General features: G+C 39.3%; 1 protein-coding gene and 1 pseudogene across 3 annotated transcripts in view; both read right to left on the bottom strand.

The window, feature by feature from the left end:
* The window catches only part of ZSWIM5 (zinc finger SWIM-type containing 5), a 189,827-nt gene that overhangs the window by 39,563 nt on the left and 133,070 nt on the right, over window positions 1-17,194 (bottom strand). The gene's annotated exons all lie outside the window — the stretch shown is intronic.
* LOC117092686 lies at window positions 7,534-9,114 on the bottom strand (annotated as a pseudogene).

Below are 17,194 nucleotides of genomic sequence, written 5' to 3'. Positions count from 1 at the left end.
TTTAATGTTAACTGACAAATAATTGCGTGTATATATGGGGTACAATGTAATGTTTTAATCTATGTATATATATTTTTGAGACAGAGTCTCACTCTGTCATCCAGGTTGGAGTGCAGTGGCACGATTTCGGCTCACTGCAACCTCCACCTCCCAGGTTCAAGTGATTTTTGTGCATCAGCCTCCCAAGTAGCTGGGATTTCAGGCATGTGCCACCACACCTGGATAATTTTTGTATTTCTGGCAGAGATGGGGTTTTGCCATGTTGGCCAGGCTGGTCTCAAACTCCTGGCCTTAAGTGATCTGCCTGCCTTGGCCTCCCAAAGTGCTGGGATTACAGGCGTGAGCCACCGCGCCCGGCCTGACCTATGTATACATTATAGGAAGATTTGATGGAGCCAATTAACATACCACATACCCATCACCTCACCAGTTTGTCTTTTTTTTTTTTTTGATGGGGTAAGAATGTTAAAAATATATTTTAGTAATTTTGAAATACACATTATTGGTTGACCCTGTCTCAAAAAACAAGAAAAACGACAACATTATTATTAACTGTGGTCACCATGTAGTGCAATACATTACTAAAACTTACTCTGTGACAAATTTTTAGAAACCTACCTCCAAGTGACAACAGGCCATAAATCAATACTCTATAGGTGTGGTCATGCAATAGGTTACAAATTCATGTCATGTTTAATCAGTTTGCCTTACTCCTTGTCTCCCTATGTCAGAACTCTGCTTACATAAAATTTGGGTCAGCACAACAAAGCTACTCCTCTGCTATGCTTTGTTGTAGTACATCTTATTCTCTAGGGAATTAGGAGGGCTCACATATTCATTCATTCCACAAATACAAATTAACACATATGATCTGCCAGTTTATTGTATCTATTCTATGCTTCTTTTCTTCAAATGTTTTATTCTAAACACAGTTTTGTGTTGTTTTAGACAGGGTCTCATTCTGTTGCCCAGGCTGGAGTGTAGTGGTGCGATCACGGCTAACTGCATCCTCAACCTCCTGTGCTCAAGTGATCCCATCACCTTAGCTTCCCAAGTAGCTGGGACTAAAGACATGCACCACTATGCCCAACTAATTTATTTTTTAATTTTTTTGTAGAGATGGTGTCTTGCTATATTGCCCAGGCTGGTCTCAAACTTCTGGGCTGAAGAGATCCTCCAAAGTGTTAGGATTACAGGCATAACCCACCATACCTGGCCACGTTTTTGAAAAAATAATTTCAACTCTTATTTTAGATTCAGGAGATGTATGTACAGGTTATATGGGTATATTGTGTGATGCTGAGGTTTGGGATAAAAATGATCCCATCACCCAGGTAGTGAGCATAGTACCCAATAGGTACTTTTTCAGATCTTGTCCCTTACTTTTCTCTCCGCTCAAGCAGTTCCCAGTGTCTATTGTGCCCATCTTTATGACCATGTGTAACCAATGCTTAGCTTCCACTTATAAGTGAGAACATGTGGCATTTGGCTTCCTGTTTCTGAATTAATTTACTTAGGATAATGGCTTCCAGCTGCATCCACGTTACTGCCGAGGAAATTATTTTGGTCTTCTTTTTTTTTGGCTGCATTGAATTCCATGATGTATATGTACCACATCTTCTTTATCCAATCCACTGCTGTTGGGCATCTAGGTTGATTCCACGTCTTTGCTGTTGTGAACATATGAGTGCCTGTATCTTTTTGGTAGAATGATTTATTCTCCTTTGGGCATATGCCCAGTAATGGGATTGCTGGGTGGCCTAGTAGTTCTAAGTGCTTTGAGAACTCTCCAAATAAACATAGTTCTGATCATAATCACTTTCCCGATCAAAAATATTCAGTCATGCCCTATTCTTACTAAATTATGTCCAAATGCCCTAGAATGGCATTCAAGGTCCACTATGCTCAGGCCCTATCTTTCATTTTTCATCTTGTCTTCCCCTACACTTATGATATGCCTCAGCCAGAAACAGTGTTCCCAGAACTCAACCACATTGGCTTATGACATACTTTTCCTCCTCCTTCCTCTAACCTGTTCTTTGACCAAAAAACCCAACAGTTCTCACTGTCCATATTATTTCGGTTCCAGAGTCAGGGTTGCAATGAGAAACAGAAACCACAGGCCAGGCGTGGTGGCTCACACCTGTAATCCCAGCACTTTGGGAGGCCAAGGCGGGCAGATCACGAGGTCAGGAGATCGAGACCATCCTGGCTAACATGGTGAAACCCTGTCTCTACTAAAATACAAAAAATTAGACAGGCGTGGTGGCGGGCGCATGTAGTCCCAGCTACTCAGGAGGCTGAGGCAGAAGAATGGTGTGAACCCGGGAGGTGGAGCTTGCAGTGAGCCGAGACCGGGCCACTGCACTCCAGCCTGGGTGACAGAGCGAGACTCCGTCTCAAAAAAAAAAAAAAAAAGACATCATAAAATTAGTGTACAGAGAGGCTAACACCGCTGAGGTTCATGTATTGCTAGTTTACCTGGCAATAGGAGCTTTCTTTTTTAACCTTCTCACTGAATTAGCCATATACTCCATTGCCACCTGACGAAAGTATGCCCATCTTACACTCATGTGCTCGGCATATAAAGGCAATAACACTATTTTTTGTATTTGTATTCTCCTGATATTAATTCACTTACTAATTAACATTCTACATAGTACTTTATTATTACGTTCCTTAAATGTTCTTCATAGTACTTTATTATTACTTCTCTTGCACCTTGTTTTACATTAGAATTTTGCATTTCTCATATATTCCCAACTAAGTTGAAATTTTTAAAAAATAGGGATTCATTTTTCTACTTCACAGTGTCAGGCTCGTTACAGCACTGAGTTAATATTTACAGAATGAACAAATACACATCTCACTGACCATCTAGATTTAAGCACCACATAGGCATATATTGTGTCCTATGCTTCTTTTATATCCCAAAAGTGGCAAAGCAAAACAAATATACTCCTTATCCTTAAATATTTGTAAGTAACAAGAATTTATTCAGTTTTTCCTATACGCTATATACTTTTTATACATATGCCCATTAGAATGTGGCTCCTTGAGGGTAAAAGTTTTTGTTTGCTGGTATATTCACAATACATAGAAAATTGCCTGGCATATAGTAGGTGCTCAATAAATATTTATTGAATAAATTCCAAGGAACCTTCATAACAACTCTGTGAGGCCATATTATTCTCCTAATTTTAAAATGAAGAAACTACAGTTTAGACAGAGTAACTCAGATGTAAAGTATATAGGCTAGGATCTATATATTGGTCTCTCTCCAAAGCCTGTCTCTTTACTACAAGGCTATACTTTGGCCTTCAGTCTCATACTGCTGTGATTCACCACTTGGTTTTAGGCCCCCTGAAGCTGTAACTGACAGTGTATCTGAAGATAGCCAAATCCCATCTTTTCTTGGCTTATTCTGCTACATAGAATATGCAATTAGTCAGAATAATGCATTTTTCCCACAGTAAGGATAACTAGAGTTCTCATCAGTACAGTGATTCTCAGATATTAATATACAAAATAATTACTTGGGGTTTATGTGAAAAATGCAGGTTATAGAGTCTAACTCCTAACAATTCTGGTTTTCAGGAGCTCCATAGAGATAAAACTGAGATAAACTAGGTTAATCCAAGAACTGGGTTGTTGAGTACCTTGGAGCTAAGGATTGGGGTTAGAATGAACAGCAATGGTGCTCCAGCAGCAGAGGGCAGAGATGGTTTGAATACCAATTCTGTCCCTTGGATGGTTAAGTTAGGATATGAAAAAGCAGAAACAGGATCTAGTCTTTTAGGGGAGTCGGCCTTAAACAACTGGCTGGAAGTGTGGACTGATACCCTCTCCTCTAAGGGTTTGAAGGGGTATGGAAAAAAGTGGAGAACACTTGGCACCCAGGTGATAATAGTGGCAGTAGCTGGGGAAGAAATAAGGCACAGTTTATAAATACCTAGTGTGTATCTAAAGAAAACTGCTGGGACAGGGCTAGGACGAATCAAAACCTTGAGAGTTACTAACAGTACAACTTCACCTAAAACTTCAAAAGGGTTTGTTTATTTGATAGGAGAGAAAGGAAAGTAAATTGTACAAATGTTTGCTGGTCTACAATGGACCCCAGGAGATGAGAAACTGAGCTGCTAAAATGGGTGACAGCAGCAAAAAAGGAAGTGAGTTAATATTTGGGGCATCAAGGTAACAAACTACAAGGAGTTTGTGTGATTGCTGAGGCAAGCAAAGTCATTTGGGAAGAGAATAAACTGGCAAGAGACCCGATGGAGAATTTTCTAAGACATTTTCATTTTCATTTCTAAGACATTTTCATTTATTCAGCCAATATTTATAGAGAGCCTCATATGTACAGTACCTGTGCCTGTGCCAAATACTGGATATATAATGGTAAACAAAGCAGACACAGAGCTTATAGTTGGGGAGAGAGACCTTAAGTAAATAATCACATGTACACATTTTTGTGTGGAAAGGAAGAAGAGTCAAAGGCTTCTCTGAGAAAGTCAAGTTTAAGCTGACACTTGAAGAATAAATAGGAGTTAGCCTGGCAGAGAATGGAAGAAATACTGTGTACTTTTTGTTCAAAAAAAGCATTACTTTGGTAATTAAATACAACTATAACAAGGGAGGGAGGATAGAAACAGGATGGGAAAGGAGGATATTCTCTCAAGGAGAGGGAATATTATGTGAAAATGCAGGCAAAAGGCAGATCATGCAAAGTTTTGCATGCCACAGAAATTTGGATTCGATCCTAACAGTAATAGGAGGCCACTGAAGGATTTTAAACAAGAAGTGATATGATAATACCTCCAGTTATAGAAAAGTCACTTTGGATGGTGGTGTGAAGAATGGAATAGAGGCGATTAATAGTGGAAACTGAAAGATCAGTTAGATGGCTACTATAGCAATTTACATGAGAGATTATAGTGGTTTGATTTAATAGGGAGAAGTAGAAAATTATGAAATATATTTCAGAGGTAAAATTAACAGATCTTGCAATGTATTGCATGTGGAATACACAAAAGACAAAGGTGTTAGGAGTAACTACAAGGTTTTCATCATGATTCCATGGCTAGATGGTGGTGCTATATGGTGAATACAGGAGGATAAATAAATTTGGGGAAGAAGATCATAAAATCACATTTGGATATGTTGATCTTGGGATGCCTTTATGACATTAAATAGTTGGATACAGAGTCTAACGCTCAAAAGATATGGGCTGAAGAAATACATCTGTGAGGTTGGGCACAGTGGCTCATGCCTGTAATCCTAGCACTTTGGGAGGCAAAGGTGGGTGTGTTGTTTGAGCCCAAGAGCTCAAGACCAGCCTGCGCAACACAGTGAGACCCTGTCTCTACAAAAAATACAAAAACTACCCAAGCATGGTGGCATGAGCCTGTAGTCCCAACTACTTGGGAGGCTGAGGTGGGAGGATCACCTGAGCCCAGGGAAACTGAGGCTGCAGTGAGCTGTGATTGTGCCACTGCATTCCAGCCTAGGTGACAGAGTAAGACTGCCTCAAAAAAAAAAAAGAGAAAGAAATACATTTGTGAGTCATGGAATGTAGATAATATTTGAAGACAAGGATGTAACTGAGATTGCCTACAGAAATCATATAAAATAAGAAGAGGAGAAAATGTAAGATTAATTTATAAGAAATGTCAATATTCAAAGGTCAAATAGTACAGTAGAGGACAGCATTAAGGAATAAACAAGGGCACAAATCATTTAACTTGATAAATGAGGTGTGGAGCTCACAAACTGGCTTCTTCAGCTGTCTCTCACTAACTCCCAGGCAGCATCTTTTCTAAAAATCCTTTCTCTACTTTAAAAATCAAATTAAATTAAAATGCCCTTATATGTTCACTGGTTAGAACATTTTAGTCTTTTCACAGAAAGAGATGAGTATGAAACCACTTATCTTTAGTAACAGTAAAGTAGGCCTAGTCAATGTAAATAATACTTTAACATAGTCTGAATTTTTTCCTAAGGACTAATAACAGAAATGGTGACAAGTGAAGATAAGATAGAAAGGATGCTTTCATAAATAATTATGAAACAAACCATTGTGTGGGTTCAGCCTCCACGTAAGCATTGAAGCTTATATAATGAGATCTGTTCTGAGGGTGTTTTTAAGTCTAAGGATCCAATTTTTCTTTCATTCTTTTTTTTTTTTTTTTGAGATGGAGTCTCACTCTGCTGCCCAGTCTGGAGTGCAGTGGTGTGATCTCAGTTCACTGCAACCTCCGCCTCCAGGGTTCAAGCCATTCTCCTGCCTCAGCCTCCCAAATGGCTGGGATTACAGGTGGTGCACACTACCATGCCTGGCTAATTTTTGTATTTTTAGTAGAGAAGTGATTTCACCATGTTGGCCAGGCTGGTCTTGAACTCCTGATCTTAGGTGATCTGTCTCTTCCAGCCTCCCAAAGTGCTGAGATTACAGGTGTGAGCCACGGTGCCTGGCCAATAAATAGTAATCTAAAAATTTTAATGTACGGTGAGCCAAAATCATGCCATTGCACTCCAGCCTGGGCAAAGAGAGTGAAGTTCCATCTCAAAAAAAAAAAAAAAGTATTCCATTTTGTTGATCTTTTCCTACTAAAAAAAATTTTCTCTACCTCAAGGACATGAAGGTGTTCTCTTATCTTAGGTTTTACTCTTCTACTTTTCACATTTATATCTGCAATCCATCTGCAACTGATTTTTCTAAGTGTTATCAGGTAGAAATCAAGCTTCAACTAGAAACTTGATTTCCAGTTGATCCAGCATCGCTTATTGAAAAGATTATTATTTTCCCTTTCTTGGTATTTAGTGGAATCCTCTCACTGTTTCGTTGCTGTTGTCTTTTTTTTTTTCTTTTCTGAGACAGGATCTTTGTCTCCCAGGATGGAGTGCAGTGGTGCCATTGTAGCTCGCTGCAGCCTCAAACTCCTGGGCTCAAGCAATCCTCTGGCCTTGGCCTCGGCCTCCTGAGCAGCTGAGACTACAGGCGCACACCACCATGCCCAGCTAATTTTTTTTTTTTTTTTTTTTAGAGATGGGGGTCTTACTTTGTTGCCCAGGTTGGTCTTGAACTCCTGGCTCAAGCGATCTTTCTGCTTTGACCTCCCAGAGTACTGGAATTACTGGTGTAAACCATTCCACCCAGTTGGAATCTTTTCATTTTAGAAATTCACGTTTTTGGGCCGGGCACGGTGGCTCACGCCTGTAATCCCAGCACTTTGGGAGGCTGAGGTGGATGGATCACGAGGTCAGGAGATTGAGACCATCCTAGCTAACATGGTGAAACCCCATCTCTACTAAAAATACAAAAAATTAGCCGGGTGTGGTCGTGGGCACCTGTAGTCCCAGCTACTGGAGAGGCTGAGGCAGGAAAATGGTGTGAATCAAGCGGAGCTTGCAGTGAGCCAAGATCGCGCCACTGCACTCCAACCTGGGCGACAGAGTGAGACTCCGTCTCAAAAAAAAAAAAAAAAAGAAAAGAAATTCACGTTATTCTAGAAAATTTTTTTCAATTATTTCATTTGTGAATTCCTTACCTCTGTTTTCTATTTTTGAAACCCCTATTAAACCCTATTAGTTAAACACTGGAATTTGAGGACTCATTGTTTTAATTTTTGATACATTTTTCCTCCTATTTTTCATCTCTCTTTTTGCTCTACTCCATAGGAATTTTTTTTAAGGGGGTTGCAAAAAATAATCACTTTATTTGATATTATAGTTGTAGATATGGAGTATAGTTTCTTTAAGAAATGAAAAACTAAGAAGAAAATGTCACTCAACATCATTGGCATAGCAATAGGTCATCAGGAAAAAAAAAATACTGTGATAAACTTGTCTCTTTAATACCGAGAATAAACTCTAGGCCAAGCTTCAATACACTTCCTGTTTTTTCACTAGATATTTCTTTTACTGCTGCTCTTCATTCTTTTCCACATTTCATATTAGAGGACTGGTACAGCCTTTAAAACTTCACTGACAGGAGCAAATCCAGTATCTACTGATTTCTTCTCAAATGCACCATAACCCATCAGATAGCCTGGCAGTTTCATTCTCATGAATACTCGAGTAGCCATGAAAAACCTCAATAGGACACACACGAATCCAATGAATATAAGAAATCTATTGAGTTTTGGGATATTTGGTGCATTTGATGGGTCCAGGATTATGAAACCTAAACCTCCCATTGTAAACAGGAAGCTGGATACAACCCCTTCCATAATATATTGTCCATTTACTCTGTAGGCCAAGAAAGCTACTGGCCTCTGATGCCTATGTTCATCAGTCATAGAGCCAACACTTGGAGGTTCAACAATAACATCAAAAATTATTCCTCTGGTGATGAGGAAGACGCTACCACCAGAGCACCAGAGTCATGGCCGATGGCATGGGCAGCCAGGGTGGCTTCTTCAGCTTCAGGTTGGGACATTAGAGCACAAAGAACGGGACACAATACAAAGTCTCCATGTTGGTGGCAGCAAGGGCTGTTCTCCACAGGAATTTAATTCATAGGCTGCAATTTCTTTTTATTTCTGATACTACTGATTTTTCAAAGTTTTATTCTTTCTGCGTAGTTTGTATTTCCCCCAAATTGTCTTTCCATGTTTGTTAGTTCTACTGTCTTCCACAGTATTCCACACTGTTGACCATTCACTTTTTGAAACTCAATGCTACCCTGACTTTGATAATAACTTGCTAGTTTTTTCCCATTACTTTGTTAATTCCTACATTGGCTCCTCTTTTATCAGCTGTTTATTCAAGGATGTTTTCAATCAACAAACACTTACAGAACATTTATTGTTTTATAGTATCGTGCTTGGTGAGGGACACTCAGACATTAGCAAAACATGGTTCCTGACCTGACTTCTCAAGTTATCTTACTTTTCTCTTGGTATTCAATTTTTCTCTTTTTTTAATTTTAATTTTTGTGAGTACATACTAGGTATATATATTTATGGGGTACATGAGACGTTTTGATATAGACATGCAATGCATAATCACAACATGGAAAATGGGGTATCCATTACCTCAAATATTTATTCTTTGTGTTACAAACAATCCAATTATACTCTTTCAGTGATTTAAAAATGTACAATTAAATTATTTATTGATTATAATCATCCTGTTGTGCTATCAGATACTAGGTCTTTTTCATTCTAACTATTTTTTGTACCAATTAACCATCCCCACCTCCCCGACATCCTCCCACTACCCTTCCCAGTCTCTCGTAACCATCCTTCTACTCTCTCTGTCTCCATGATCTCAATTGTTTTGATTTTTAGATCTCACAAATAAGTGAGAACATGCGATGATGTTTGTCTTTCTGTGCCTGGCTTATTTCACCTAGCATAATAACCTCCAGTTCCATCTATGTTGTTGCAAATGACAGAATCTCATTTTTTTTTTTTTTTTTTTTTTTGAGATAGGGTCTCACTGTGTCACCCAGGCTGGAGTGCAGTGGCATGATCATGGCTCAATGCAGCCTTAACCTCCTAGGCTCAAGCAATTCTTCTGCCTCAGCCTCCCCAATAGTTGAGACTACAGGTGCATGCCACCAACACCTGGCTACTTTTTTGTAATTTTTGTAGAGATAGAGTTTTGCCATGTTGCCCAGGCTGGCCTTGAACTCCTGAGCTCAAACAATCTGCCTGCTCCGACCTCCCAAAGTGCTGGGACTACAGGTGTGAGCCACTGCACTCAGCTGATCTCATTCTTCTTTATTGCTGAATAGTACTCTATTGTGTATAAGTACCACATTTTCTTTATCCATTCATCTGCTGATGGACACTTAGGATGGTTCCAAATCTTAGCTATTGTGAACAGTGCTGCAACAAGCACGCAAGTGCAGGCCTCTCTCTGATATACTAATTTCCCTTCTTTGTGGTATATACCCAGCAGTGGGACTGCTGAATCATATGGTAGCTCTGCTTAGCTTTTTGAGGAATTTTCAAACCGTTCTCCGTAGCGGTTGTACTAATTTACTTTGCCACCAACAGTGTACGAGGGTTCCCTTTTCTCCACATCCTCACTGGCACTTGTTATTGTCTGTCTTTTGGATGCAAGCCATTTTTACTGAGGTGAGATGATATGCCATTGCGGTTTAGATTTGTATTTCTCTGATGACAAATGATACTGAGTACCTTTTCATATACTCATTTGCCAATTGTATGTCTTCTTTTGAGAAATGTCTGTTCAGATCTATTGCCCATTTTAAAATCAGATTATTAGATTTTTTTCCTATTGAATTAAGTTCAGTATATATTCCGGTGATTAATCCCTTGTCAGATGGGTAGTTTGCTAATATTTTCTCCTATTCTGTGGGTTGTCTCTTCACGTTGTTGATTATATCCTTTCTGTACAGAAGCTTTTTAACTTGATGTGATCCCATTTATCCATTTTTGCTTTGGTTGCCTGTGCTTGTGGGTTATTACTCAAGAAATCTTTGCCCAGTCCAGTGTCCTAGAGAGTTTCCCCAATGTTTTCTTGTAGTAGTTTCACAGTTTCAGGTCTTAGATGTAAGTCTTTAATCCATTTTTATCTGATTTTTGTATACGGCTAGAGATGGGGATCAAGTTTCATTTCTTCTGCATATGGATATCCAGTTTCCCAGCATCCATTTAATGAAAAAACTGTCTTTTCCTCAGTGTATGTTCTTGGCATCTTTGTAACAAATGAGTTCAATGTAGGTGTGTGGATTTGTTTCTGGGTTTTCTAATCTGTTCCATTGGTCTATGTGTCTATTTTATGACAGTACCATGCTATTTTAGTTACTATAGCTCTGTAGTAAAATGTTAAGTCAAGTAATATGATAACTCCAGTTTTGTTCTTTTTGCTTAGGATAGCTTTCGTTATTCCAGGTCTTTTGAGGTTTCATATAACAAAAAACAATTTTAGAATTGTTTTTTCTATTTCTGTTAATAATGTCATTGGTATTTTGATAGGGATTACATTGAATCTGTAGATTAAGTAGTATAAGTATTTTAACAATATTGATTTTTCCAATCCCTGAACATGGAATATCTTTCCATTTTTTGGTGTCTTCTTCAATTTCTTTCATCAGTGTTTTATAGTTTTCATCATAGAGAACTTTCACTTCTTTGGTTAACTCCTAGGCATTTATCTGTGGCTACTGTAAATGGGATTACTTTTCAAATTTATTTTTTAGATGGTTCACTGTTCGCATATACAATTGCTACTGATTTTTTTTTTTTTTTTTTTTTTTTTAGGTGGAGTCTCACTGTTGTCGCCCTGGCTGGAGTTGCAGTGGCACGATCTCAGCTCACTGCAACCTCTGCCTCCTGGGTTCAAGCAATTCCCCTGCTTCAGCCTCCTGAGTAGCTGAGATTACAGGTGTCCACCATCACGCCTGGGTAATTTTTGTATTTTTAGTAGAGGTAGAGTTTCACCATGTTGGCCAGGCTTGTCTCAAACTCCTGACCTTACGTGATCCGCCTGCCTTGGCCTCCCAAAGTGATGGGATTACAGATGTGAGCCACCGTGCCCGGCCTGCTGATTTCTGTATGTTGATTTTGTATCCTGCAATTTTACTGAATTTATTCATCAATTCTAATAGTTTTTTGGTGGAGTCTTTGGGTTTTTCCAAATATAAGATCATATCATCTGCAAACGAGGATAATTTGACTTCTTCCTTTCCAATTTAAATGCTCCTTATTTCCCTCTCTTGTTTGCTTGCACTAGCTAGGACCTCCAGCATTATGTTGAATAACAGTGGTAACATGGGGCATTCTTGTCACGTTCCAGATCTTAGAGAAAAGGTTTTCAGTTTTTCCCCATTCAGTATATTAGCTGTGGGTCTGCCATATATGTCTTTTATTACGTTGAGGTATATTCCTTCTATACCCATCATGAAGAGATGTTGGATTTTATCAAGTGCTTTTTCAGCATCAATTGAAATGATCATATGGTTTTTATCCTTTATTCTGCTGATATGATGTATCATACTGATTGATTTCTATATATCGAACCATCCTTGCATCCCAGGGATAAATCCCACTTGGTCATGATGAATGATCTTTTTAATGTATTTTGAATTCAGTTTGCTAGTATTTTGTTGAGGATTTTTTGCATCAATATTCATCAGAGACATTGGCATGTAGTTTTATTTTTTTGATATGTCTTTGTCTGGTTTTGGTATCAGGGTAATACTTGCCTTGTAGAATGAGTTTGGAAGTATTTCTTCCTCCTCTATTTTCAGAATAGTTGGAGTAAGATTGGTATTAATCCTTCTTTAAATGTTTGGTAGAATTCAGCTGGGTCTCAGGCTTTTCATTACTGGGTGACTTTTTATTATGGCTTTGATCTTGTTACTTTATTTGGTCTGTTCAAGTTTTGGATTTTTTCATGGTTCAGTCTTGATAGGTTATATGCATCTTGAAATTTGTCCATTGCTTTTAGATTTTCTGATTTATTGGCATATAGTTGTTCACAGTAACCACTACTGATCCTTTGAATTTCTGTGTTATCAGCTGTAATGTCTCCTTTTTCATCTCTGATTTTATTTATTTGGGTCATCTCTCTTTTTTTCTTAGTCTGGCTAAAGGTTTGTCAATTTTGTTTAACTTTTCAAAAAACCAATCTTTTGTTTTATTGATTTTTTTGTATTGTTTTCTTCATTTCAATTTATTTCTGCTCTGATCTTTATTATTTCTTTTTTCTATTAATATTAATTTTGGGTTTGGTTTGCTCTTGCTTTTCTACTTCTTTAAGATACATCATTAGATTGTTTATTTGAAGTTTTTCTTCTTTTTGATCAAGGTACTTACAGCTATACATTTCCCTCTTAGTACTGCTTTTGCTGTATCCCATAGATTTTAGTATATTGTGTTTCCATTATCATTGGTTTTAAGAAATTTTTCAGTTTCCTCTTAATTTCTTTATTGACCCACTGGTCATTCAGAAGCATATTGTTTAATTTCCATGTATTTGTATAGTTTCCAAAATTCCTCTTGTTATTAATTTCTAGTGTATTCCATTGTGGTCAGAGAAGATGCTTATTTCAGTTTTTTTTTTTACTGTTTTAAGACTTGTTTTGTAACCTAACATGTGGTTTATCTCTGAGAATAATCCATGTGCTGAGGAAAAGAATGTGTATTCTGCAGTTGCTGGCTGAAATGTTCTGTAAATATCTATTAGTTGCATTTGGTCTATAGTGCAGATTAAATTCAATGTTTCTTTGTTTTTTTTTTTTTTTTTTTTGAGGCGGAGTCTCACTCTGTCGCCCGGACTGGAGTGCAGTGGCCGGATCTCAGCTCACTGCAAGCTCCGCCTCCCGGGTTTACGCCATTCTCCTGCCTCAGCCGCCCGAGTAGCTGGGACTACAGGTGCCCGCCACCTCGCCCGGCTAGTTTTTGTATTTTTAGTAGAGACGGGGTTTCACCGTGTTAGCCAGGATGGTCTCGATCTCCTGACCTCGTGATCCGCCCGTCTCGGCCTCCCAAAGTGCTGGGGTTACAGGCTTGAGCCACCGCGCCCGGCCCAATGTTTCTTTGTTGATTTTCTTTCTGGAAGATGTGTCCAATGCTAATAGTGGGATGTTGAAGTCTCCAGCTATTACTATACTGAAGTCTATCTCTCTATTTAGCTGTAATAGTGTTTGCTCTATATATTTGGGTGCTCCAGTGTTGGGTGTATATATATTTATAATTACTATATCCTCTTACTGAACTAACCCCTTTATCATTATATTGTGACCTTCTTATAGTTTTTGTCTTGAAATCTATTTTGTCTGACAAAAGTATAGCTACTCCTGCTCCTTTTTGTTTTCATTGACATGAAATATCTTTTTCAATCCCTTTTCAGTCTATGTTTGTCTTTATAAGTGAAGTGTGTTTCTTGTAGGTAACAGATCATTGGGTCTAATTTTTTTTAAATCCATCCAGCCACTTTATGTCTTTTTACTGGAGAGCTTAGTCTATTTATATTCAGTGTTGTTATTGATAAGGACTTAGTCCTACCATTTTGTTATTTGTTTTCTGGTTGTTTTGTGGTCTTCTCTTCCTTCTTTCCTTCCTGTTTTCCTTTAGTGAAGGTGATTTTCTCTGGTGATATGATTTAGTTTCTTACTTTTAACTTTCTGTGTATCTGTTGTATTGTTTTTGGCCTGAAGTTACCAGGAGGCTTGCAAATACTATCTTATAAAAAACTTATACCATTTGAATAAGCAAACAAGCCAAAAGAAACCTAATAAAAACTCTACAACTTACCTTTGTCCCCCTGCTTTTTAACTTTTTGTTTCTACTTGTATCTTATTATGCTGTCTTGAGGGTTGTAGTTATTATTTGTGATTGGTTCATAGTTTAGTCTTTCCACTTAAGAGTAGTTTACACATCACAGTTAAAGCATTATAATATTCTGTGTTCTTCTGTCTACTTACTATCACCAGTGAGTTCTGTACCTTCATATGATTTTTTCTTGTTCACTAACATCCTTTTTGTACTGATAGAAGTACTCCCTTTTAGCATTTCTTATAGGCCAGTTCTGGTGTTGATGAAATCCCTCAGTTTTTGTTTGTCTGGGAAAGTCTTTATTTCTCCTTCATGTTTGAAGGGTATTTTTGCCAAACATACTATTTTAGGATAAAAGGTTTTTTTCCTTCACTTTAAACATGTCATGCCACTCTCTCCTGGCCCGTAAAGTTTCCACTGAAAGATCTGCTGCCAGACTCCACTGTATGTTACTTTTTAATTTTCTCTTGCTGCTTTTAGGATCCTTTCTTTATCCTTGACCTTTGGGAGCTTGATTATTAAATGTCTTGAATTAGTCTTCTTTGGGTTAAATATGCTTGGTATTCTATAACCTACTTGTACTTGGATACTGATATATCTTCCTCTAGGTCTGGGAAGTTCTCTGATATAATCCCTTTGAATAAATTCTCTACCCCCAATCTCTTTCTTTATGTCCTCTTTAAGGCCAATAACTCTTAGATTCGCCCCTTGAAGCTATATTCTGGATCTTGCAGGTATGTATCACTCATTTTATTCTTTTTTTCTTTTATTTCCTCAGACTGTGAATTTTCAAATAGCCTGTCTTCAAGCTCACTAATTCCTTCTTCTGCTTGATGAATTCTGCTATTAAAAGACTCTGATGCATTCTTCTGTATGCTAATTGCATTTTTCAGCCCCAGAATTTCTGCTTCTTTTGGATTATTTCAATCTCTTTGTTAAATTTATCTGATAGAAGTCTAAATTCCTTCTTTGTGTTATCTTGAATTTCTTTGAGTTTCCTCAAAACAGCTATTTTGAATTCTTTCTGAAAGGTCACATATCTCTGTTTCTCTAGGATTGGTTTCTGGTACCTTTAGTTCATTTGATGAAGTCATGTTTTCCTGGATGATGTTGATGCTTGTAGATGTTTGTCAGTGTCCGGGCATTGAAGAGTTAGGTATTTGTTGTAGTCTTCTCAGCCTGGGCTTGTTTGTACCTGTCCTTCTTGGGAAGGCTTTCCAGATATGTGAAAGGACTTCGGTATTGTGATCTAAGCTGTATCTGCTTTAGTGGTCACCCCAACCCCAGTAATGCTGTGGTTCTTGTAGACCCATAGAGGACCATCTTGGTGGTCTAGAACAAAATCCAGAAGAATTCTCTGGGAAACCAGGCAGAGACTCTTGTTCTCTTCCCTTAGTTTCTTCCAAACAAATGGGATCTTTCTCTGTTCTGAGCTACCTGGAGCTGGTAGTGGTGTGACATAAGTACCCTTGTGGCCACCACCACTAGGACTGTGCTTGGTCAAATCTGAAGCCAGCACCAAATGAGGTCTCACCCAAGGTTTGCTGTAACCACTCCCTGGCTATCATCTGTGTTCACTCAAGGCCCTGAGGCTCCACAATCAGCAGGTGGCAAAGCCAGCCCGGCCTGTGTCCTTCTCTTCAGGATAGCGGGTTCCTCCAGACTCTGGGTGTGTCCAGAGGTGCCATCCCGGAGGCAGGGACTAGAGTAAAAAAACCTTAGATGTTCACTGGCTGTTCCATTGTACTGTGGCTGAACTGGCACTCAAACCACAAGACATAGTCCTTCCTGTCAGGCCTCTGAGCCCAAGCTAAGCCATCGTATCCCCTGTGACCTGCATGTATGTAAGTCCAGATGGCCCGAAGCAAGTGAAGAATCACAAAAGAAGTGAAAATGGCCAGTTCCTGCCTTAACTGATGACATTCCACCACAAAAGAAGTGAAAATGGCTGGTCCCTGCCTTAACTGATGACATTACCTTGTGAAATTCCTTCTCTTGGCTCATCCTGGCTCAAAAGCTCCCCAACTGAGCACCTAGTGACCCCCACTCCTGCCAGCCAGAGAACAACCCCCTTTAATTGTAATTTTCCACTACCTACCCAAATCTTACCAAACGGCCCCACCCCTATCTCCCTTCGCTGACTCTCTTTTCAGACTCAGCCTGCCTGCACCCAGGTGAAATAAACAGCCTTGTTGCTCACACAAAGCCTGTTTGGTGGTCTCTTCACACGGACGCAGGTGACAATTGGTGCTGAAGATCCGGGACAAGAAGACTCCTTCAGGAGACCAGTCCCCTGTCCTTGCCCTCACTCCATGAGGAGACCACCTACAACCTTGGGTCCTCAGACCAACCAGCCCAAGAAACATCTCACCAATTTCTTTTTCTTTTTTTTGGGGGGGGCGCGGGGATGGAGTTTCGCTCCTTTTGCCCAGGCTGGAGTGCAATGACATGACCTCAGCTCACTGCAAGCTCCACCTCCCAGGTTCAAGCGACTCTCCTGTCTCAGCCTCCCAAGTAGCTGGGATTACAGGCGCCTGCCACCACGCCAGGCTAATATTTTTGTATTTTTAGTAGAGACGGGGTTTCACCATGTTGGCCAGGATGGTCTCGATCTCTTGCTCATGATCTGCCTGCCTTGGCCTTCCAAAGTGCTGGGATTACAGGCGTGAGCCACCGCACCTAGCCAACATCTCACCAATTTCAAATCAGGTAAGCAGTCTTTTCACTTTCTTCTCCAGCCTCTCTTGCTACCCTTCAATCTCCATTTCTTGCTACCCTTCAATCTCCCCATCCTTCCAATTCCAGTTCTTTTTCCTCTCTAGTAGAGACAAAGGAGACACATTTTATCTGGGGACCCAAAACTCCGGCGCCACTCACGGACTCAGAAAGACAGCCTTCCCTTGGTGTCTGACCACCGCAGGGATGCCTGCCTTGGTCATTCA

The sequence above is a fragment of the Trachypithecus francoisi genome, unplaced genomic scaffold (genome assembly GCF_009764315.1).
Source record: "Trachypithecus francoisi isolate TF-2019V2 unplaced genomic scaffold, Tfra_2.0 Lachesis_group12, whole genome shotgun sequence".
NCBI lineage: Eukaryota > Metazoa > Chordata > Mammalia > Primates > Cercopithecidae > Trachypithecus > Trachypithecus francoisi.
The sequence above is the reverse complement of the archived record's forward strand: the minus strand, read 5'-3'. Positions and strand labels throughout refer to the sequence as shown.